The 25,167-nt window shown below is 41.1% G+C and overlaps 1 protein-coding gene and 1 long non-coding RNA gene across 4 annotated transcripts in view; one reads left to right on the forward strand and one right to left on the reverse strand.

Moving 5' to 3' along the window:
• The window catches only part of PPM1L (protein phosphatase, Mg2+/Mn2+ dependent 1L), a 246,994-nt gene that overhangs the window by 212,899 nt on the left and 8,928 nt on the right, over positions 1-25,167 (forward strand). The gene's annotated exons all lie outside the window — the stretch shown is intronic.
• Positions 14,603-23,405, reverse strand: LOC132229220 (uncharacterized). Of its 2 annotated transcripts, XR_009451657.1 has the most exons (4): positions 23,265-23,405; positions 22,175-22,276; positions 22,025-22,076; positions 14,603-15,734 (listed from the first exon to the last, which is right to left on the reverse strand). It is a non-coding gene; the product is annotated as an uncharacterized LOC132229220 (long non-coding RNA). The 2 variants fall into 2 exon arrangements; XR_009451656.1 differs by lacking the exon at positions 22,175-22,276 and having other exon boundaries at positions 23,265-23,391.

Below are 25,167 nucleotides of genomic sequence, written 5' to 3' on the forward strand. Positions count from 1 at the left end.
TTTTTGGCTCACTGAAAGTGTTTTTCCCAGAATCAGAGTCTGGGCAGCCCAATTGTAATCGCAGCCCATAAAATGGCAGTTGTATATAAAGCTTCAGCATCTTTTGTGTATTTATATTCTAAGTACTGATTTACAGGTATTTTTCCTTGCCAAGACTCTGAGGTACTCCAGAGCAGGATCCGTTGTGTTCGCCTTTGTATCCACCGAATCCCGCAGATAATCGACTGTTGGTAAATGTATGCTCTGTGAAGGGGTGGTAGAATAAACAGGCCATGGAAAGGAACCGCTCTTTGGTATGGCAGCAAGTCAATAGCGAAACATTCAATACACTTGTGCTTTAAGTAATTAGAGATTAGCGGCCAGAAATTGAATATGAGGTCAGAGCTACACATACAGACACAAAGATTTCCGATAAAGAATTAGAAGTTGAAGCTGTAATCCAAAAATAGGTCTTAAAGAGAAAAGCTGTGAAGCATCAGGAAGTAAAGAGTGAACCTTGAGAAAACACACACGGTGTGGGAGAGCACGAACCAGCTAAGGAGCTGGAGAGGTGGCATCCAGAGAGGTCAGAGCAGCTCAACATCATGCCCATGTCAGAAGCGAAGAAAGATGTGAATTCCAAAAAGTGACCAGTAGGAGCAAACACATGAAACACATGGCCAGAAAGCAGGATCAGGTAAATAAGGCAAGTTCAAAAAATGAGGGAGAGAAGGCCAATGAATTTGCCAACAACAAAAAAGTTATTAGCAGCCTTTAAAAATATATTTCCAGTGCAGTAGGTTTTTTTCCACATTTCCAACTTATTTATATTGATTTCTTAAAAAACCAAAACACTATTGTTTTGTTAGAAATATGTAACCTTTTGTCATTTTTATAAGATATACTAGAGAAATTTACCAATTAGAAATAATCACTTTAGGAATTTCTCCCCAGTTGCACTGTGTATACAGAGTACATTCTTTAATAGGTCATTCGATTCTTTTTTTCTATAAATGCTGCACAGCTCAAAGATATATTGGACTAAAACCTCTTTAATCCATCAATGACCAGCCTAAAGAACACCAGGCCATTGAAGAATTAATTTTATTTCCTAAGTTTCAGGTGTATTTTAAACTCTTCTTGGGAATTTAATTTCAGGAACATGGCTTGAGTCTACTCAACCTATTAAGATTTAAGACCTTCTATAAATAATTATAATTTCTGATTAAGTCTAATAACAGTAATTGCTTTTTCCTCTCAAGTGTTATTCTTCTAAGAATCACAGACCAATTATTTGGCCACTTCTCACAGCATCCTTATAGGCTAGATTTTAAGAAAACACCCCAGGAACTAAAAGCCTGTAGTTTTAAAGCAAACAAATCCAGCTTTTCTCAAAGACAGGGAAATATATGAAAATCAGGTCCAGTCATAAAAAAATTATATCTTAAACATATGCATGCCCTCAGGCCTTACTTTTTCTTCCTATCAAAACATCACTATCCGTGCCCTCAAGCTCTTTTTTTTTTCTCCCTCCTATTAGAATTTAGGATTGGAAAAAGATCTTTTTATCAGCCATTCATAACTTAATGTGAATTTAATATGAACCCTCCCAAGGCATCTACATTTCAAGCATTTTTCTAATTTATGTATTTATTCACCCAATAAATATTTATTGAGCTTTCCGTGTAATACTAGTTTCTGTGAGAACTATAAAGTGAATTAGATATGAAAGCTACTTTTAAAGTGGTGTGAAATGTATGCAGTCAACTATGAGTCTGAGGCTCAGTGCAAAGATCAGGGCTGGAAATAAAAGTTTGGAAGTTTTTAACAGGTAATATTTAAAGCCATGGCTGGCATGAGACCAGGTAGGGAGTAAGCGTAATTGAGGGAGAGTTCTGTGGACTGAGCCCTGGGGTGCCCCACTTCAAGGTGGGGGAAGTGAGGAAGAAGCTGCAGAGGCTGAAGAGCAGCGGGTGAGTGAGGTGGGAGATTGCATCTCAGAAAACAGCCCTTTGCAACTGACTCTTTCATTAGTCAATGCTAGTACATGTGTCTACGGGGTTTTCTCAGTTGCCAGTGTGATCCTGACTCCTGGTTATATGGTGGTGTTGGTCTTGGATTATTCTTGACTAGTGAGACCAGTGTACTGGATAGCTTCCCACAGTGTTTTCCATATAGGTGGTTTCTTTTCTTTTCTTTTTTCTTTTCATAATGAAACCCTTACCATTATGTGATCTTACACCTGGAAAGTTAAGTAAATATATTCAGAAGTTTTAAAAAATAACTTGACCACCTATTACCCATACCATTTAGAGATGCAATATTTGTTTTTTTCAAATAGGATGCAAACCCACTTTCTACATCCGCTCAATGAAAATAATGTTTTGAAATCCCAGTCTGACTACATTTGTGACCCAACCTCTCTTCTCATTCATTTATGCCCTCTGCAGTCAAGGCAGCCTTTCTGCAGCCTCTTAAAATGCAGTATAGGAACCTATTGATTTCACTGTTCTTCCACCTCCCTCCTTGCCTCTGGCCACAAATTAGTCTGAGTCAGAAAAGGTGGTGAGATAAAAAGGCTATATATAGACTGTCCTTTTCTATTCTTTCAAAAAGCTTAAAAAACACACACACAAAAAAAAACAGGTGCAAACTATATGTCCTCCAGTTGAAATCCTTTGTACTTTCAAAGCAAATATTTGGCTTGCTATACCCTATCCATTAAACACAGGAAGCAATGCTGGTCAGAATGTATCTTTTCCTAAAAGTATATTGCAGAAGATATTCAAAATCACCCTGTCACTTAACAGAAGTAATTGTTTTTATCATCAACCCTGAAATGTAAAATGTCCATGTTGTTTTTATGTTTCTGTTCTCTAATTTAGGGAAGAAGATATTGAGCTATTGTCTCATAAAGCCAATATTACTTTCTTTTTTCAGGTCAGGTTTTTAGCAGTAGAAGAAAGTAGTGTCAGCATTAATTCTTTAAATGTCTGTCCTTGCCTTCATCTTTTGGTGTGGGATGTTTTGGGGGGGAATTATATTGCATTACTTCTAAGCAATGGATTCTGCCATTTATGGAGCAAGAGGAGTATGCCTGAGTTTCCCTGGTGCTGTGTGCGAGCAACCCCGCTTCCATGTAAAAGGAGAATGCAAAGAAGAGAGCTGCTACCTGAGGAAAGGCCACCGCTGTAAACCATGGAGCAGTAGGTCTAGAAGTGTGTGGAGGGCAGTTGGTAGGGAGAGAAGCAAAGGGAGGGTGCATAGGGGAGAAGACTGTTAATGAATTATCTAACTACACCCCTCCCCAACACACATACACACACACACACACACTACATACCAAAAGCATCATAATATGTTTTTATTTGGACATATTTTATTTTTAATTAATAATCATGTACTATATTGGGTTTTACTTCCCAGGTTTTGACAGCTTGAACCTAGAATCCCATTGCAGACCCTGTCTTATTTTTTAAAATAATGCTGGTGATCCTTCTTTCACTTCAGTGCTTCCAGACTGGCTGGAAAGCGAAGTGATTATTTAAAGGGTACCTCAGTGAAATTAGCAGTAGTCTGAAATATAGTGGTGCCGCTGTTATGCACAAATTCTTCATAAAACCTCACTGCCCGGGCTGGAGATAATACAGTTGTAGTAAAACCAATTTGTCAAATGTGATCTGGAAACCTAAAGGGGATTTCCAGCAGATGTGTTCTCCTAATGCTGGCGCTAAGTTGATCAGAAGATGCAAACACCATCTCTAAACTGGTCATTATTTACATCCTTTGGCTGCATTCACTAATTAAGTGCTCCTAGCACTTGGCATCCGTCTCCAGGCAAAGGCTTTCTTGTGTCATGTTGCTGAGCCAGGTCTGGGCCCTTCTGTTTTATGTCAGAGGAAATATTTTAGCTCTGAGTCTCTTTGTCCAACTGGATTTGGCAGTTGTCTTGTAGGTTTGCTTTAGTTCTTTCTTTAGTTCAGCAGGAATCAGTTTACTAAGCTAGCTGCTGTTTGGACTGGCTAATTAAACCTTCTCAGTGTGTGTGTGCAGACCACCTCCAAGCTAAAGACAGCCCTGCATAGAACTCAAGTTCCATGTGTATTCACTAGGACAGATGGGTATTGTGTTACCTACAGCCAGTCTGACTCCACTGTTTGCTGTCTAATTGCATGTCCTTGTGAAAATATATCCCCACTTGAGAAGTGCCCAGAATTCCCAGTATTTGGGGAATCTTGTGGAAAGGAGAGAAGTGGGCTGAGTATTCATTCCTTCATGGTTAGCCAGGCCACCAAGAGATGTGGCTATATGACATGGGACACTTGGCCTCCGCAGAAACTTTGGAATTAGCTATTTATACTCTCTTATCAAGGTTTCATGCAAAGTGGATAACCAATTATGCAAGCTTTCCCAACACTGCAGTTCCTTTGGCTGGGAGGTGTTCTCAGCAGCTCATAAAAGAAAAACACAAATATTGTCTCAGATAGTTAATTGCATTTCGCTATGGTCTCCATCCACATTCGGGGAGAGACCCATCATATTCCCCTAAGGAGCTATCAGCCTAATGGATTAAACAGCTGTGCAAACAGTTCTACTGCAGTGTGATAGATGGTCTCTCAGATTTCTAAATGAGGCAAATGGCTGGATGGTGATGCCCTAACCAAGTTATAGAACCCTGAAGAAGGAACAGGTTGAAGGAGGGAGAGAGGTGGGGAGAGATATTAATTTGGGTTTCCGGTGCTTACAGGGGCGGTTCTACATTGGGCTTAGGAGACAGATGAGGAACTGATTTTTACAGGAAACTATTATTTTGTCAGGGCCCTATCAAAAGTAAGGCATAGTACAAGCCAGTTTTGATTGGAGGGAGAGATACATGAAAGGTTAAGAGTGATAGGACACCAGGTTAGGGGGCTAGTAACCTTGTCAAGAGCAGTCTTACTAATTCTCCATTTTATTAAGAGTGGGCCCTGATTACAGTATGTTCAAGAGTTGCAAACTTTCAGAGAGGTTAACCAGTGAGTGGGCTTTTAAGAGAACAGCACATGCTCAGGGGTTGGGTATGAGAGAAGAAAATGCTATTTTCATTTCTTTGAACATGATAATTGGAATGTTGTCTGAACCAAATACAAGTCACTTTTTCTTTCTTTTTGTTTGCCAGATCTGCTGGTCTTGCCAGATGTTGAAATAGCCAGTTTGAATTATTTCCATTGTTTTTTCTAGCTAGAAAAGAATAGATTTCTGGAATCTGTCATTATTTTTAAAGAACTGTGAGTAGAAGTGATTCATAGCCTTCATTTTTGCATGTGACTCCTTAGAAAGAGGGAGTTGAGGGTATGTCTTCTGTTACCGCGAGGAACATGGTAAAATTCTCTCCCAAATGACCCTCATTTAAAGAACATTCTTGAATCAATGCCATAGTGAAAATTAAAGAGGAAAGGTAATGTCGCAGAATACAATACACAGCAGATTGTCGGAACTTTAAGGAGTTTGAGGGAGATTAGATACAGAGCAGTGTTACACTTTTCTTTTTAGCTCAATTATGGAGTCTGAACATCTTGACTCAGCTGATTATGCAGATTGGCTCTTCAGCAGCACTTTCATTTCTTCACCAATTTTCCTGTTCTCCAAAGACCTTCAAGTTTCTATCACATCGCGTAAGGAACTGCCTCCATTTGGGTGTTTTATTGAAGGTCCACTGGGTTCCATCTTCTTAAGTAGATGTCCACCTCAGAAGTAAGTGCCCATTATGCCTGTTGGGTTACAGTTATACTAAACTCAGAATCGTTGTGGGTGGTTGAAAACATTTCAGTGCTCAAGGAGAGGGTAATTAGCTCATTTAAATCCTCTTCTGTGTCCCATTCTGTCCTTGGTACAAAGGTGCCAGCCTGTCTGTGTACGAATTAGTGGGGCATATAGCCTGGCGTTATTTAAGTCAGCTATCAGTCTCCAAAGAAACTGAGCAGATTATGAACCGAATTAAATTTGCATGCAGACTGTGTGCACATGTGTTCTCCTCCTTGTACGTTACGTGCTGGCAACCCCCTTCTCAGCAGCAGTTCGCCAGGGAAGGCTAGCTCTTTATAGAAGAGTGTTCCATGGCAGATCACAAATGCCGGATTTGCATTTACACATAAAAGACCATGGCGAGTCAATTTTTAAAAGTGCGCTTTTCATTTTACACACAAATTGGCTCTAAACAAGAATTTTCCAAGTAGAAATCTCCAAATGTATTTTGTTTATTCAACAGTAATAACATCAAGTGGTTTTTATATCTTCTCTCTTTGTTCTATTAGCATGAAAGGTAGCATAGATGTTTCTATTGATGAAATTCCAATCGTATTGCTTTAGGCTTTTCAAAAACTTTGATTTAAGATACCATATTAAGTAAAATGTCAAACTATAATTGATGGCAAAGAACATTAATTAGTTTAGGATTAGATTTAATTAGCATTTTAATGAACTTGAATCATATCTCTTTGAAGAGGAATTTTGTAGAGATTTAGTATTGTGAAGTTTTTTTTGTAGTTAAATATTTACTGCACACTAATTACTATAAACCTGATATAAAATTTAAATCCAAGAAAAAATTGATTATTTCTTAAAAAACTAAAAATTAATAGAAAAATAATGTTAAGAAAACACAGGATCTTATTACTATAAGAAGCTGATGACAAGATAATCAAAGCAGAGCTGCATATTTTCCAATGTGTGTTCCTTGGGACCCAGGTACTCCAGGGAAAAAATGTTTGGGACACGTTGCATACCATAGCCCCTGTTGGGATCTACCATTTGACAGTACCTTAAAAGCTCTACATCAGTGGTTCTCAACCTTCCTAATGCCGCGACCCTTTAATACAGTTCCTCATGTTGTGGTGACCCCCAACCATAAAATTATTTTCGTTGCTACTTCATAACTGTAATTTTGCTACTGTTATGAATCGTCATGTAAATATCTGATATGCTATTTGTGCTTTTCGATGGTCGCGACCCACAGGTTGAGAACATCTGCTCTATATAGACCAATAGTTTAAGTGGTTTAACTTTGATAATTTGGTATTTCCCAAAGTTACTAAAGCCTGAACCCTTTTACTGAAAAACTCTTATTTACCTCCAGTTGACTTGGTACTCCATGGAATCACTAAAGTGGAGGATAAGATTATTTAATGAATTTAGTCGATTGATTTTAGATAATACTGTACATGATGCTCAATTTTAGATAACACTATATATAATGCTCAAAACCTCATTCCAAATTTAGATCTTTTTGGTAATTATGGTTCTCGTTTTAACTACATACTAAGATAAATTCTAAGGTACTTTTCAGTGAGTTCAGTAGCTGTTTTTCTTTGTTTAGCTTTCTTTTTAAGGGAAGATTTTTTAAAATGTTTTCATTGATTTTTAGAAAGAGAGGAAGGAGAGAGGGAGACGGGGAGAGAGAGAGAGAGAGAGATCCTGCACCTCCATCTGGGGATGGAGCCCGAAACCCAGGCATGTGCCCTGACTGGGTGATCCCTCGGTGCATGGGACAATGCTCAACCAACTGAGCCACACCAGCCAGGGCCAGAAGCTAGTTTTTTAATATTGCAATATAACAGAAATTCATTCAGAAGTAAAATAGAATCAAACCACCATTTAGCGGCAGAACTTTTATGTATAGAATAAATTCACAAATATATTTGAGTAGGTTTGTTTATCCGCCACTGTAATATCATTAGTCATTCTGCTCATATTTGCTAAGTACATCTATTGTGTGATATATGCCCACAAGATGATATGTCATATAGCAAGTTGGCCTTAACCTCTAAAATCTTAAGCCAAGCAAACTGTAAATGTTGTGGTAAGCCTAGAAAAAATAAGTCTTCTCATAACTCAATTTTATACTCTAATATATTCTGGTACTTCAAAATATTTGAGCATGTACTTAAGTCAAATTTGTTCATTATTCATTTCTTAGTGGAACATTGAAAATACCCTTTTTTCCCCTTAAAGTTTATAAGCAATTGAAAATAAGACATGGAAGACACTTAAGTAGCAATTAAAATAAAAGCTCTATTTTGATAATGTGGATTGAGGAACCTGATTTTAATATGAGCAGGCATTTCAGAGAAGAGGAAATAGGAATAAGCCTTAAAAAGATGCTCAACCTCATTACTAATCAAGTAAATGCAAATTAAAATCACCAGGAGACACCATTTTATCTACAGCAGATTAACAGAAATTAGAAAGCCAGCAATATAAAGTGTTGCTGAGAATGTGGAGCAACAAGAGTTCTGCAGTTGAGCATTGCTGCACTTTGGAAAGCAATTTGGCATTATCTAGTAAAGTTGAAACTGCACGTATGCATGACCCAGCAGATCCATCCCTAGGTGTATATTGTAAAGAAATGTGTAGCTTGGCCTGTGTGGTTCAGTGGTTGAGTGTTGACCTATGAACCAGGAGGTCATGGTTCGATTTCCAATCAGGGCACATGCCCGGGTTGTGGGCTCGGTCCCCAGTAGGGAGTGTGCAGGAGGCAGCCAATCAATGATTCTTGCTCATCATTGATGTTTCTATCTCTCTCTTCCTGACCTTTCCTCTGAATTAAAAAATAAAAATATATTTTTAAAAAAGAAAAAATAAGAAATGTGAAACCTTGTACAAAAATATTTGTAAGCATTTGCTTATAATTAGAAAAAATAGAAAACAAAAACATTTATCACCTTAGGCATCGATCAGGCTGGCAGGGGAGTGATTAGGGGGTGATCAGGAAAATAGATAAATGAAGAGTAGAGTACTGTTTGTCAGAGAAAATGAATGAATTACAGCTACATATGTCAACATGGATAAATATCAAGAATATTAGATAAAAAAAGCAAATTGAAAAAAAATACACAGAGAATGATTCTGTTTTTGTAAAGTTAAAACTTGACGAAACTAAAAAATATATTGCTTAGAGAGCCATCCATTCATAATTAAACTTTTTAAAAAAATAAGGAAATGATAAGCACCCACTTGAGGGTGGACGGGAGCAGGATGAGGTCAGAGAAGGGCATACTGAAGACTTCCTAGTCATCCTGGCATGCAGCCTTAGTTGTAACCCTCGCGTTGCACTGGTTTGCATGTCATTTAGGTTTCCTTTTATTATTGTGGTGCTTAATCGATGTTTTTGTTAGATCTGAGTATCCTTCATAGTTTTTTTTTTTTTTAAAGATTTTCTTTTGTTGGTATGGAGAAAAGAATTTTATGCTCCACAACCTGTAGGTAACTGCCTGGAATCCCATCACTCTAATTTCTTATTTATCTAGAGTTCTTTTATAAATAAGTTTGTGGGTTCCTGACCCCCAATCAGAGAAACCCCCTTTTAATGACTTATCCTATATAATAAAGAGGTAGTATGCAAATTGACCATCTCTCCAACACACAAGAGGGCCACCCCCATGTGGTCAAAGATGGCCGGCAGGGAGGGCAGTTGTGGGTGATCAGGCCAGCAGGGGAGGCCAGTTGGGAGGGACCAGAACTGAAAGGGAGGGCAGTTGGGGGTGATCAGGCCTGCAGGGGAGGGCAGTGGGGGGGAACCAACATGCAGGGGAGGGCAGTTGGGGGCAACCAGGCCTGCAGGGGAGGGCAGTTGGGGGGGACCAGGCCTGTAAGGGAGGGCAGTTGGGGGGGACCAAGCCTGCAAGGGAGGGCAGTTGAGGGTGACCAGGCCTACAGGGGAGGGCAGTTGAGACTAGGCCTGCAGGGGAGGGCAGTTGGGGGCAACCAGGCTGGCAAGGGAGGGCAGTTATGGGTGACCAGGCCAGCAGGGGAAGGCAGTTGGGGGCAACCAGGCTGGCAGGGGAGGGCAGTTAGGGGCAATCAGGCCAGCAGGGGAGCAGTTAGGCATCGATCAGGCTGGCAGGGGAGTGATTAGGGGGTGATCAGGCTGGCAGGCAGAAGCAGTTAGGGGCAATCAGGCAGGCAGGCAGGCGAGCGATTAGGGGGTGATCAGGCTGGCAGGCAGAAGCAGTTAGGGGCAATCAGGCAGGCAGGCAGGCGAGCGGTTGGGAGACAGCAGTCCTGGATTGTGAGAGGGATCCCAGATTGGAGAGGGTGCAGGCTGGGCTGAGGGACACCGCCCCCCCACCCCCCACCCCCCCATGCATGAATTTTGTTCACCAGGCCTCTAGTATTAAATAAAAATCTGGAAGAAACACAGGGAAAAATCTATACCTTTCCTATTGAAGTGATGACTGAGTCAGCCCTCCTTTGGCAGTCACCAAAACCTCCTGTGGTAGTCAGCACTCTAAGATGACTCCCAAGTACCTAGCCCCCTAATAGACACACCCTGTGTAAACCCCTCTCATTGAGTGCTTGGTGGCGGGGGCGGGGGGGGGGGGAGTGAGTGCATGGAACCAAGAATGTGCTAGGCTAGTGGTTCCTGTCATTGGATTGTTATAGAAGCAAGGTGATGGCCCAGTCATCGTAATGACATTACAGTATGTAAGCTCCTACTCCTGCTGGCTTTGAAGCTGCCATGTGGCTAGGAATTGAGGGCCACTTCAGGAGCCAAGAGGGACGCCCCGCCAACAGTCAGCAAGAAAGTAAGTCTGTCCTACATCTTCAAGGAACTGGATTCTGCCAGAGACCTGGATGAGCTTGGAAGAGGATACCAGGTTCCATCTAAGAACCGCAGTTCTGCTGACACCTTGATTACATCCTTGGGACTTTGAGTAAAGACCCAGTAAAGCTGAACCCAGACTCCTGGGATCCAAAGAAATTGTGCAATAATAAATGTGTGCTGTTTTAAGCTGCTGAATTTGCAGTAAGTTGTTACAGGGCAATAGGACGCGAACACACACCTATTATTATACCTAACTGCTGAACAGCTGGGGCTGCCAACCCATGTTGGCCCCTTCTTTCTTTCCTTTCTTCACATTTTCATAGAGTTGTCAGTTTCTAGGAACAAGCCAGAATTGATATCCTCTTTCATCATGAAAAGAAGATTGCCACAGTTTAAGGCCTGTACTCCAGCCAGTCCTCTTTCCCCTTTTATCCGAGAAATGCCCTCCTCATGTGCCTGGGAAAGGCTGCCAAAGCTATAACACAGGTTACTAAGTAAGAAAGTCAAGCTTCCTTCCTTCCTTCCTTCCTTCCTTCCTTCCTTCCTTCCTTCCTTCCTTCCTTCCTTCCTTCCTTCCTCCCTCCCTCCCTCCCTCCCTCCCTCCCTCCCTCCCTTCCTTCCTTCCTTCTTTCCTTCCTTCCTTCCTTCCTTCCTTCCTTTCAATATTCCTCCCCTCCTTTCTTCTTTCCCTTTCTTCCTTCCTTTCACAAGCATTTCTTAAGCAGGAGCTGTGCTATGCCCCATGCTTGCAGAGATAAAGAAAATAACCTTTTCCTTTAAGGAGCTCACTATTTAATAGTGGAGACAAATTACCACATGGTAATTATTCTGCTCTTGAACAAGCTGCTAAAAAGTGGGGGAGAGAAGGTAGTAATTATTCTGGAATCTCTTCCTTTCACTGTACACACCCACTCTCTCCATTCTCTCATACACTTATTAGGATCCTATATAAATAACATTTTTGGTTTTAGTCGAGGTTGATTTCTGTTTAAGGCACTAAATTGCTGTTCAAAATGATAAGGTTCTTTTAAACTGATTTGTGCTAGTGGGGGAAGCTGATTTGGTGTTTAGGCCTGCATTTCCCTGTAAATTCCAGCCAGGACATCGATGATGTCCTTCTGGTTTTATTTTTCAAAGTGTGGAGTTTGTTTACCCTAATAGTCAATGGAATATGATTTCAGAAACACCATTCTGAAACATTAAAAGTGGGAGGAGTACCAAACAACTATTTGTTACTAAAGCCTGCTGCTGTTTCCGAGGCTGACGTTTACGGGGTTTTATAATTAGAGCAGTTTATGCTGGCACCACATCTTGTATCTAAAAATGGCCAAGTTAAACAGGATGTTGATAATCTGCTCTTAGAACAGCTAGGTTACCTAGATAGCTGCAGCGTCCCTGGACAGTTTGAACCGGAGGCAAATTAGTTGAATATGATGAAAATAAGTTGTTGCCATCAAGAGGAATTTGTTTACAGTACTTAGATTTTCAAATAAAAATAGGTTCCTATCAAAATCCCTGGGTCACAGGTTGAGGAAAAGTAAGTACAAAATTATGCAAACTCCAACAGGTCTTTTATTCCTCTAAATCTGAAACCTATGTCCAATTGCTTATAAGTGGCATTTCTTACCAAAAACAAAACAAAACAAAAAAAAAAAAAAACACAGACAAAATAAACTATAAGTATATATATAACAGCTATAGAAGAGAGCTTAATCTCGGCCTTTGGCTAAGGACTGGTTTTCATTGCTGTCCTTTTATCAATGTTCAGAAACAAATTGCTTGATGCCTCTCTAGGGTGAACATTCAGAAGATGAAGAGGCGCCCCAAAACATTCTGCTATTGCGCAACTGGCTTTCCTGACTGTGCTCCATAAGATTTCACATGAAAGTGCACTTATGTCAAGCCTTTCATTTCACCATGATCATTTTACTATCCAAGTTTTAATTATAGACACTGTTTCTGATGTAGCAATCCTCTGCATTCTCTTCCATTTGAATTAAATTGAATAAATGTGGCCATGCTCTACTCTACACTTAGAGGCTAGAATAGAGAGAGGGAGAGAGGCAGTGTCTGTACAAGAGGTACATCCAGGTTAAGAGGGACCATCCAGTCAATATAAGCAGCCACAGGAAGGATGAGATAATGGGAGGAAATTCATCACTGACTCCCAGCTGTGCTTAGCTTCTAGTTTATAATGATTACTTTTTCTAAAGCAGTGGTTCTCAACCTTCTGGCCCTTTAAATACAGTTCCTCATGTTCTGACCCAACCATAAAATTATTTTCGTTGCTACTCCATAACTGTAATGTTGCTACTGTTATGAATCGTAATGTAGAGACATAGAGGCCACGGGGAGACCAAGACTGGGGACAGGTCGACAGCCCTACCCAAGGCCGCGCCAGGAGAGACGGAAACATTAAGCCCCGTTTCCCAGGTTGGGAGGCCCTGGCTGGGGCCTGAGTCCCAGTATCTGTACTTTGGGGGGGCTTGTCTTTGGGGCCGAGTGCCCGGAAGGTTCAGCAGCCCATCTGATGATGGGGAGGGGTGACAGTATTAATCCACATTTATTAGCCACTCATTGCTAAGGCAAGAATGTGGTATTAAGTGATGGAACACATGTAAGATTTGTCCTTGGGGTGCTGCCAGGGACAAGCACACGAATCGTGGAAAATGAACTCTAAGGCCTGTGTTACTTGCCCCCATAGCAGGAGAGCAGGAAGCGTTCTAATCGGGGAATGAGTCCGCTTGATTCTGTGTCTGTATGTGTGGATGTTAGACACAGACAGAAACAAGGACCACAAGTCAACACATGCGTATGGGTCACCAACCAATGTCTAGACCAGCCGTGGGCAAACTACGGCCCGTGGGCCGCATCCGGCCCTTTTGAAATGAATAAAACTAAAAAAAAAAAAAGACCGTGCCCTTTTATGTAATGATGTTTACTTTGAATTTATATTAGTTCACACAAACACTCCATCCATGCTTTTGTTCCAGCCCTCCGGTCCAGTTTAAGAACCCATTGTGGCCCTCGAGTCAAAAAGTTTGCCCACCCCTGGTCTAGACACTGTTTAGGCCTTGAAAATACAAAGAAGCTTATTAGGAAGCACTTGACCCACTAGAGTATGGAAATGTGCAGATGACCCGATACTGAAGGAGAATAGTTCAGAGAGCAAGATACTTCCGTGGAGTTTGGTGCCTTTGGACCTGTTTTTAAAGTCATTTATTTGATTTCTGGCTTTGTCATTGACTACTGTTTGACCTTGGGGAAATTACTTCTGTTTCCTGAACTGTGAAATGGGAACATTAATACATTTGAATGGTTGAAGATTCGTATGTGTAAAAACACTTTGCAAAAAATATCAGCTGTTGGTGCTTTGGATAGAGTAAACAAGGAAGGTGTGGCATTTTTGAGCTGGTACTTCAAGGACAGCTAAGATTTCAAAGTCCAGAGTCTAGCTGAAGTGGGGGTTGAATGAAGAACTCCATACGGAGGGAATGAAATGAACAGTGGCCCACATACTAACTAAAAACCTAGAATGTGCTAGGAGACTGAGATCCAAGATGATTAAGACCTATCCCCAAAGAGGGCAACTGAGAACATTCCCATTTTAATGTGTCATGAGTTTATATAATAGGAAAGCAGTGAAAGCGTGTATGGTAAGTTTATTCATTTATGCCACAGACACTTGGGGGTCCAACATGTAGCAGGTATCTGTGCCAGCAAACAGATAAGAAGTTAAAAAATGGCAGAGCTAACCTTCACCCCAAAGCTGCACAGCCCACACATCATACTCTTGCAGAGCTGGCTTTGACTAGGACAAAGCCTCGAGTTACTAGATCTGAACCTGAACTTGGGTTTAAAGATACAGTAGCCCCTCCAGGAAATGCCTGGTGGGGCCATAGGTAGCTATGAAAACATAGCAAGATAAAAAGAACTAATCCAAGTAATGTAAATATCTGATATGCAGGATGGTCTTAGGCGACCCCTGTGAAAGGGTCGTTCGACCGCCAAAGGGGTCGCAACCCACAGGTTGAATCTAAAGGCACAAGTGTGGATGTCTGACTTATGCTTCTTAGCAAGAATTATTCAGAGTCTCAGGGGATGCCAGAGTAATTTGAAGTATCCGTACTCGTTTTTATATACAGTTGACCTTTCAACAACATGGGGTTAGGGGGCACCAGCCCGCTGTGCCATCAAAAATTCACATATAGCCCGGCTGGTGTTGCTTAGTGGTTGAGCATCAACCTATGAACCAGGAAGTCACGGTTCAAATCTCTGTCAGGGCACATGCCCGGGTGCGGGCTCAATCCCCAGCTGGCATGCAGGAGGTAGCCAATCAATGATTCATCACTGGTGTTTCTATCTCTCTCTCCCTCTCCCTTCCTCTCTGAAATGAATAAAAATATATTTTTTAAAAAGAAAAGGAATGGGGTGTCAGACAAGACTTCTAAGCAAGAGAACAAAAGGAGAAAGAACCCTTAGGCAAGTAGGCTTGACCCTGAAGACTGTTTCCCACCCTCCCTCCTGAAATGGGGACCCAAAATGATTCCTTCGTTTTATTTCATTATCTTTATAAGCTTCCACCATAGACTAGATGACCACTAAGGTCCCTTCCCCCCAGAAATTCAGGAAGGTTAGAAGATTATATTTCAGAGAAGTATCAAGGGAGGATCAGATGTCCTTTATCTGTCGGAGCAGGCGAGAGGTCAGGTGCAGTTAAGGCAGAAAGTTCAGGAAGATATCACAGGTGAAAGCTAAGGGTAGGGGTTATGGTGTTCTTGTAATGACCTGGAAAGAAAACCACAGGGAACAAGCAACCGTTGAACAATGACTGTGTGCCAGATAATTTCTTAGGCCTTGCTAGAGATTGCTGAAACCACTAAAGCTTAGATCATTTACCCGAGGGCATTTAGCTACACTATGAAGCTAGGTTGTCTAATCTAAAGCTCATGTTCTTTCCATCACCCTCTCTGGCAGAACAGCTCTCCCTTGCTTTTGTGGATGGCAGCCGTGTATTCTGATCCTGAAGCAGCAACAGCAGCAACCTGTGATGAGGGTTCAGCTGGGCTAGCTCCCCTGCTGATGGTGCTGTTGAATCGCAAACAGCTTTTCTGTAGGGGCCATGGAGTGTGGAACAGGGCAACAAGAGTCCATCAGTAGCATCTTCCTCTGCCTGGGGAAAAAGTAAGAAAGAGAAAGCGAAGTCTAACAGAGCTGACCTTCTTCGTTTTTTGTCTCTCTCTCACTTCCCATTTCCCCCAGTCCACTTTATGTTAGGGCTTGAACACAAAAGGCCAAATTTTAAAGAACAGCCTTGTCATAGTATCAGTAGGTTTAACCAAATGGTTAAAGTGGAGCCAGTTGCTTTCCCTATAAGTGGCAGCCGTGGAATTGTCTTCATTTTATCCTGTTAGGGTTGAGTATTCCAGTATTTCAAAGAGAGATGCTATCCTCACCTGCATTCATTGCAGAGCCCTGACCTTGTGTTGGTTGACCTAGTTGCTATTATTCAGTGTTCACCTAACACCTAGGATCCTTAAACCAAGGGTAGGGGTGGAGAGGGAAGGGGTAGAAGGGGACATTGTGGAGGCTTGGAGCATTGCTTGTGAAGGACAGACACAAGTAGAGTGCCTCAGAAGACAGAAAAGCCTTGGAGTATTGGGTCTAGGACAGTGATGGCGAACCTGTGACACGCGTGTCAGAGGTGACACGCGAACTCATTTTTTTGGTTGATTTTTCTTTGTTAAATGGCATTTAAATATATAAAATAAATATCAAAAATATAAGTCTTTGTTTTACTATGGTTGCAAATATCAAAAAATTTCTATATGTGACACGGCATCAGAGTTAAGTTAGGGTTTTTCAAAATGCTGACACGCCGAGCTCAAAAGGTTCGCCATCACTGGTCTAGGAGATGGGCTCAGGGCCCCACACCGACCCCTGGGAAGGAGATAGAGTAGGTGATCCTTTGAGACAAAATTGAGCCGTCTCACAGTTTTGCTTGAGCTTGGGTCTGCTTATTGAATAGGTAAGTAACCCAAGCAAAAGGAAGTGGTAGACAATTGAGGAAGCTTTCAAACCTGGTGTAAAGCATGTAGTGTTGTGGTTTATGTGGTACAGGGCCACTTTAATTTTGAGAGAAGTAACCATTAAGTCTCCAGGAAGTGGTTTTGACTATTTTCAGAAGTGTTGAGGGCTTGTGTCTCATTATTTAAAGGCAAAATGCTTACACCTTCTCTTTGTTGTTGGTATAGTAATACATGCTGAAGGAATAAATAAAATAAATAGGAGATGCAAGATTAAAATGACATGAATGGAAGAAGTACAGGCTAAAACTCATGTCAGAATGATTGGTTTATTTCCCAATTAAATAAAATCATGTCATGCTTCATGCATGAGTACTGTAGGGGAGGAAAAATTTTCCCTCTACCCTTCTAGGTTCTTTTGGCTGATCTCCTAATTAAACTGATATAAAATGAATTAACAGGAGAAAACCAAGTTTACTTTTGTACATGTAGGAGCCTCACATAGACATGAGAGGTTCGAAGACAGTCAGCTAATTGAGGCTTTATGCCATCCCGAGCTAAGCACAAGGGGTTTGGGGTCCCCAGACTTAAGTGGGAAGGAAGACAATTTACAAGAAGAAGGGAAGAACAAATGTTTGGTAAACAAATGTTTGCTATGCCCCCCAGAGACAGTGGGACACAGAAGGGCATCCAGAGAGGACTCCCTGAAACTTACCACACTTACCCCAAACTCTTTGTAGTTATTTCTTAGTGTTAGCTCTCTTCCTGGACTAGGCCCTGTATCTAAATTCTCTCTTGATTTAAAGGGAAAGTAAAGAAAAGAACTCTTCCCGAGCCTTTTGGGACTTGTCTTCAGCAGAAAATAATCCACATGTCACATGGCAAGCTTGTGGATCCTTAAAAGTCGACTTCCAGAAAGGTGGTCCTGGATCTTAGGCAATGTATACTCCGTTTGGAAACTGGGTATAAATTAACCAAATTTGAGCCTAAAATGAGTTATTCCGTTTGTGTTCCCTCTTTAAGGCACAAGAATTTTCAGAAGTTGATGAGCATACTCTAAAAATTACTAGCTGGCTAGTTGCTTGGTGCTTAGTGAAATATATCCTTTTATCTCTGGATAACCCTTTACTTTCATCTTTTCATTAAGATATTTCTTTCAAGGAGTGCCAGGTCAGCATTTTTAAATCAAAAATTTTAAAGTACAGTACATAGTTTTATAAATTATATCCTTAAGGATTTAATTCTTAAGTACTGCTAAGACACATCTCCCTTCCTTTTTTAAAACTCCTCAGCTGGTTGTCATTCAGCCATCCAAGCAGGATACTATTATAACATGTGTTCTTAATTTAAGATCCTTAAGGCTGGGAATTTCCCATTGCACATTAGTTTTAATTTCAATTTGCAAGCTATCAAGAGCAACATGTTCCCTCTCTATAAGGTTAAACATGTGCACTGAAACAGAAGAGAAAAATCAAGTACCATAATTTACTATCGACAGCGCTGAAATTGGGTACTATAGTACATGGTCAAAGCCTTTTATTAATAAAGTAATCACAGAATATTCTATATGGATGATTTGTGGACATTTTAAAGTCAGGATGGGAATTTGCTTCTTTTTCATGTTTTCTTAATACACTCAATTTTCTTAAGTAGCCTGTGGGTTTATATTCATATTTGCAACTCAGGAATGTTTTTAAGAGCTTTTGATGTCAGTAATTTCCGTATTGAGATTTGACATACACTTGCACTCATGTTAAATCAGGGGCCCTAGTTATCATCATTTTAAAAGAATCTTTACACATACACATACACACCACTCAAATACAAGCCAGAAATTCCTCCTTACCAACTTTGTTCAGCTAACTCCTATTCATGTTGAAGTGAATCTCCTCCGTCTCATAGCACTGTCAGGCTCCTCTCTCACCCAGATTCTATCGGAATGCCTGGCATAGCAGAAAGTGCTTACTAAAATCGTGCTAAATGAATTAATAACTTGAGCTAGCTAGCAGATGAGTTCAGAGGCTATAGAAGCATCATTTAGGGACTCAGACGGAATCTTGTTGCAGCCAGAATGGCAGGAGCCCAGCAAGTCAGGGAAGACGCCACCCTGGGGTTCATAGCTCCTTGAAGGATGGGATGAGGCCAGACCAACAGGGGAAGCCACGTGGTGAGGTGTCCCACCCGCACCTAGCAGTTCTACAGGCCTGTGGGCCACGACCAGCTCCGTGTGCACAGCTTCTTGCTTTTGTAGGAACTCGAAGAAGCAGAGTAGGTAGAGAGAACCATTTTCCTGGTGCTGCCCTAAACAAAATTTAATTACCTGCATCATGCTTAATGTTTAAAAATCTCGTTTTCTAGTCAAGTCAGAGGTGGATTTCATTGTGTTTGCCTAGAAAATAGCCTGGTGACAAGTGAAAAAGCTACCTGCAGAAGCCTGTTGGACTTCAGGTGGATCCCCAGGGAGGGGCTGTGAGAAGCTTTACTTCTCAGCTCTTAACCAGAGGGACAACTTTTCAGGGATCCTGAAAGAAGCTCTAGATAAATGAAGGTTGTGCCCCTTGAAGTGTTGCTTTTCAGCTCAAATGATGTCTCCTGCAGTTCATATGTTAAACAGTTGGGGGTCAAGAGGGGATTTAGACCTACTTAAAGCACAGTGTTCCCTATTTCCTTATAGAATCTCCTCATTTTTAATTGGCCTGGCCAGCTCCTTTATCAGTTGTGCTCATGCAGTTCATGCCTTAAGTGCCAATTAAACTCTTGGGCCTATAACTGCTTTCTTTTCACACTTGGAAAAAAAATATGAACCTTTAAGTTTTATTCAACGGAAGCTCAAGCTAGCAGCCTGGAATATGCTCCAGTCCTGGGGAGGTGCCCAGACGACTAGACTGAGCAGCTGACATGCAGCCTAAGTTCTAGTTCTGTTGCAAACCAGCAACTGTAATAACCAATATTCTCTTTGTTTCTAATGTTTTCTATACATATGTATTTATTAAAGTAAATGAAATTGCATTAATATTTTATAGACAATTTTTCCCATGTAAAAATACTAATGTAATATACTTGTAAAGAAACTTTATGTATAGTTTTATTTCATTTTTCACTTATCAGCACTTTCCCATGACAATATGTATTTTTCAGAAGCACTATATTTGATGCTCATAAAATGCTTTATTATTTGGATATTTCATAATGCATATATGTCTACTCATTTTCATTATTTCTATTGTCTTGCTGTTTTAAATAATTCTGTGAGGTCAGTCCTTGTACAGAAGTTCTGTTGTCATCTCTGATTATTTCCTTAGGATAAAATTCAAGAATTGGCATTATTGAGTCAAAGAGTATAAGCAAGTGTTTGTTCTGTTCTTTGTTTTAAAAGTGAAATATATATTTTAAAATCCCTTTTAAGAAGCTGCTTTTGCACTCATTTTTATTCTACAGATTCTCCCCCTCCCCCCCTCCTTTCTTTGTGCTGGGAACCAGTAGGCTATGTGAATTTCTTACCCTATTGTGTCTTCAAGAGGGAGTTAAGGTCTCCCTGCCTCCCAGCCAGCCTCCCTTCAGTTCTCTATTCCTCCTTTTATCTCCCCAGACTGAGCCCCTCTGCTTATCATTCCCATCCACACAGCCATAGCATTTACCACGCTGGATCCTAAGTGTCTGGTTTCATCTTGCCATGAGGTAGTAAATCCTTGGGGTTAAGGACTATACTTTGCTCATCTGGATTGTTCCAGTACCCAGCCTAGTAATTTGCATGCAGTAGGCATTGAATGAGGGAACAAAGAACATAAAATGATTCTGTACACACAGATGCACATGCACTTATGCACACACACAGTCAATCTTATAATTAGAGGTTGGAGAGAATAACATGGTCGTATTTTCTCCATTGTTGATGTGCTGATGGGATCTCACTTTTTCTGTGTTCAGATGGGCCAGATGGAAGTAAAGTCAGGATCTAATCAGATTTTGGGGTAAGCAGCCTTCGAGGAGGGGTAGATTTCAAGTCAGTTTGTAGTCCCACTGATGTCAAAGTAAGCTAGTTAATAATAATTGGATTAAGTTGGCCCAAATCTGATTTGACTTTATCTATTTACCCTAAATACACATCATTGTTCAACCTTTATTTTAGTCCTTTAAATGGGGGATAGAAATGACTGTGTTCTGTTTGTATGGAAAAGATCCTCTGGAAATAATTTATGTAATTACAGAACCTGCCAGTGGCCCGATTCACAGGCGGCTCAGCCTTGGTTAGCAAACATTGTTGGTACCTGCTAAAGCATTTTTAAAATTAAGTTTCATAATTGTCAGGGTAAAATTTAAGATATGTAATATGCAATAAACATGTGATGTCTTTCCATCTATACACTTTATGCAGCTACAAAATAAACATGTATAGAAATCTAACAATTTATCTCTGTAGAACTGAATATAACTTAACTTTGAGTTTGTATTAACTGATACTAAAATCTTACTCTATTCATTTCCAGGTATATTTCATAATTTCCTGATTTTTCTCAGGTTTTTATGTGTAAATACAAAGTGAGTTCATGTTTCCATCCCTCTTTTCCCCAGGGGCGATCTAAGTATTGGGATTTGTTACTGTTCTGGCACCTGCTGGGATGACCCAGGGTCTTCAGGACATGTGGTTGGATGGCCCACATCCCAGCTCTGAAGCTCCTGAGAGTTGCCATTCCTCCCTCAGGGGCAGCCCAGCAGCTCCTGATTCACACTAGACTAAGTGAGCTTCTCCTTCAACCATTGCCTCTACATACTGGGGCAAAAGTGGATTTCTTGGGGTATGTCGTGGAAAGCAAGGTTTAGGTCTTCTGGGCTTCGAACTCCACATAATTCTTGAAGATCCACACATCAAGGGCATCCTCTTGTTTTCCTCTTTCTCTCCCATCTTCCCTTCTCTGCCAACCACCACCACCGCTCGCCACCCTCCTGCCTGGCCAGTCTTAGTGGTCACGGGGAGCCAGAAGAGAGGACTCAGGGGGCAGGAAAACTCACTGCTCCATCTTCATATGCCTGTGGTTTAGACCAGAACCTGGACTAAAAAAGATTTTTATCTTGAGAATACTGTATCTTTGTGAATTTCCACAGTCACCTTGACATTCAAAAGCTAAACATGACTCTTTCTGTTTGCACTTCAGCCAGAGCAGTTCTAGTCTACCCTGGGATGATTGGTGCCTCAGACTGAATAAGGGAGGGCCATGCACACGCAGTGGGGCAGTAACTTCATTAATATCTCCAACTGTCACCCTCCAGCACATGTGTGTATATGCAATAGGTTTATAGCTTGTGGTCATTTAAATAAACTTAATAATTTCAAAGGCCAGGTTTGTTTTTCATTGAAACCATATGGATGAGGGTTGATTCTATGCCAAGAGAAAGAAAGTGTAATTCTCTGTTAAGCACCATATGAATCAGGTTGTACCTTTCATTTTCAGCCTTCTTCTCTTTCCTCTCTTGGCCTTTCTTCTCTTGCCCTTTAATGAAAAAGCAAACAGCTCTTTTAAGAAAACTCAATTGCCAAAGTTTTATTAGACCCCACTCCCATAGATTTATAAAGAGATAGAGATACTACCTGTAATTTGCTGGAAACCTGAAGAAAAATGAGCTATCTCACCGAAGAATCAGCAAATAACACGAAGACATGAAAAAAAATATATAGTCCGTGCTTCTTTGGCTTGTATAGGAAGAATCAGAGAACCATGAAATTAATTTTATTTGCCATTAAGAGATACTAGACCTAGAATCCAGGATGCGATTATGTAATTATAAATTAATTTCAGTTAGCATGCTCTCATCTGAACTAAATGTCAGCAATAGTTATGAGAAGTATGTTAATGAGCATCACAGAAGCTTGTCTGCTTGCTTGTTCTCAGGGAGCCCAGGGAGTAGAGATAAAGGCTCCTGCACCAAGAGGGCCTACTGTGGTTTTCAAGACTCCCCAATGCATGTGCTCAGTTTAATAGGGAGCAACTCTCTCTCATGTTCCTCCTTAACTGAAAAGGAAGGGTTAGAAGGGTATTCCCAGACCACACTCAAGTGTGAAGTAAACATGATTATTGTAGCAGCTGAAATGTGAAGTTGAAGAACATTTCAATTTCAAAATGGTGTTCAAGAGCATCTGATGACACATCTATATTTTAACTCTGGTGAAGTGTGAAAATTAAATGAGTACTCCATCGGATTCTACGGATGAATTATGACCTCCCCCCTTAAATAAATTGTTTTTTTTTTATAGTTAGGGTAGCATACCTCATTTGTGAAAAGACCTTTCTGGCATTCACACACTATTTCTTATTTCTTCTAGTCATTTTGTTAGTTATATGTGTGCCAAAGAAGAGCCCAAGCATAGCTAAATCTAGAATTAAACTACATAGCCCTAGGGTTTAAAATAATAGTATTTGTCATCAAATTGACTGCCTCATGTTCAGCCAGTGTCAAAATCAATGGTTGATATTTGTGTTTACGCAGAAATCAAATGGAAGAAATGACGATTCTAATTTGTAATCGACCTTTTTCTCGCGAATTGTTATTCCTGCCACTCTGCCCTCCAGAATGTGATGAGGGGAAGTTGAGGCAGCTCGAGTTATAGAGGAAGACCCAAAAAGGAGCCATTTGGGGGGGTGGGGGGGTAGCTTCTGTGCATGCCCAGTCTGGAGACTCACCTAAGCCTCCTCGCATGTATATATGTGCCCCATCGCTGCTTTCTCTGTGTGGAAGTTCACGAAGAAAGTTTGCCCTCCTGGTACTTCAGGTCTTGGTGACCCAAGGTCTTAATGTGTTCTCAGCAACAAGGTATTTTGTCCTGTGAAGTAAGATTAGATTGTAAACTGTCTCTTCTAATCCTGCTAAGATTATAAAGCCCAAACAAGAAATTGCTTACAGTAAAGTGTCCTGGTTTGCTTTAGAACATTCTAGGGCCTGCAGCCAGGATTCAGGCAGGTTTCCACAGAAGGAAATAGTGACATTTCAGTGATCCTGAGCCCTGCCTGCAACTCTGATTTCACATCGGGGACGCAGCCATTTTGGCCATGGCTCAGATTCTATTGTTAGCATAGGCAGTCCCCACTTCCTCAAAGCAGAACCTTCCGGAAAGCTGCGTCATGAGGTTGCTCTTATTTACCCATAGAAACAATGGGATTGTGCTCTTGACAAAGGAATGGGCCAGCCATGAATCTTAAGTATTTCCAACGCGTGAGTAAATCTGAACAGCCACACTCTAAATCCCTCATTGATAAGCCCGCCTTGGACAATAAGCCCCTGAATCAGGTACTACAAGGAACAGAAACACCCAGCTTAAAAGCCTTAAGTAGTAAAGACATTTCGTGTCTCACAGAACAAGAATAGGCGAGTCCACACTGGCTCAGCAGTTTCATTTTGTCTCAGGAACGAGGGCTCTTTACTTCTGCTCTTTCCTCAGCACAGTGCCTTGGACTGAGGCATGTCCCCTCAAAGTTGCAAGATGGTGGAGAAACACATGAGCCAATGGTAGGCCAAAGAAATGAATCATTTTCAGCATTGAGTCCCTTCCAGTGAGAGAGAAAGCCTTTCCCAGAAGCCCCAGGCAGAACCCCCCTTAAGTCCTTGTCCATGGAGCACCCAGGACATTATCCTAGACTTTCCTCCTCTCCTTTATTTCCTTCATTCTCTATGACCTACCCTTTCTGGTGTTAAATAACCTGTCCCGTACCCTCTATTTCTGTGTGTACTATGTCAATTCAGATCCTCATTAACTTGACCTGTTCTCCCTGCTTCCAGTTTACCTTTTACAGTGCCATTGAACTGATCTTTAAAACACAGATCTCACTATATCACTGTCCTGCTTAAAACCCTTCAGTGGTTCCTAATCACATATGTGATTAAATTTCCATTTTTCTTCCACTGGCTATAAGAATGACCTCTCCCCTCTTTTAAAAAAAAGAACAACAAAAATCCTACATGGCAGCTCAACACAGCAGATGATGGCTGGAGAGCTGCTGTGGCTGGAACGGGGATGGGGAGGGGTTCAGAGCTCAGCCGGCGGATGCCTCTGCTTCCCTCTCGTGGAGACCCCAGAGCCTTTCCCTAGATCCTCTGTAGCCAAGGCAAGTGGAAGCACCTACCAGGCAGTGAATTTGGACCTCAGGAGTGTCATTCAGGCAGCTGCACACACTGCGATGGCAATGGAAGAGAAGGTCAGGCACGTACTCTCTCACAGAATGCGGAGTGAGAAGGGAGGAGGGCCTTCTAGAAAGACAGCTTCAAGAGTTATGGTGATGGAATGCCCCCATCATGTAATATTCAGTAACACAATGTTTCTATTTCATCTTTCAAACTCTGGCAATGTGCCTTAGAGGAGAAGTTATGCTCTGATTGTGTTAGGCAAGTCAGATGCTTACAGACAAGGTGAGAATGGTTTAGAAGACCAAAATGCAACTACTATCAAAAGCTGAGAATAACGAATTGTAACTGTGTGAATAGTTCCTGTGTTTACATTTTCATCCTTACAGTGTTGTGTGTGTTTTTAAGGTAAAATATTTGCAGTTGGCTTTGATAATCCCTAAGATTAGTCTTTTTTCCTTTCACAAG

This window comes from Myotis daubentonii, chromosome 3 (assembly GCF_963259705.1).
Source record: "Myotis daubentonii chromosome 3, mMyoDau2.1, whole genome shotgun sequence".
Classification (NCBI taxonomy): Eukaryota; Metazoa; Chordata; class Mammalia; order Chiroptera; family Vespertilionidae; genus Myotis; species Myotis daubentonii.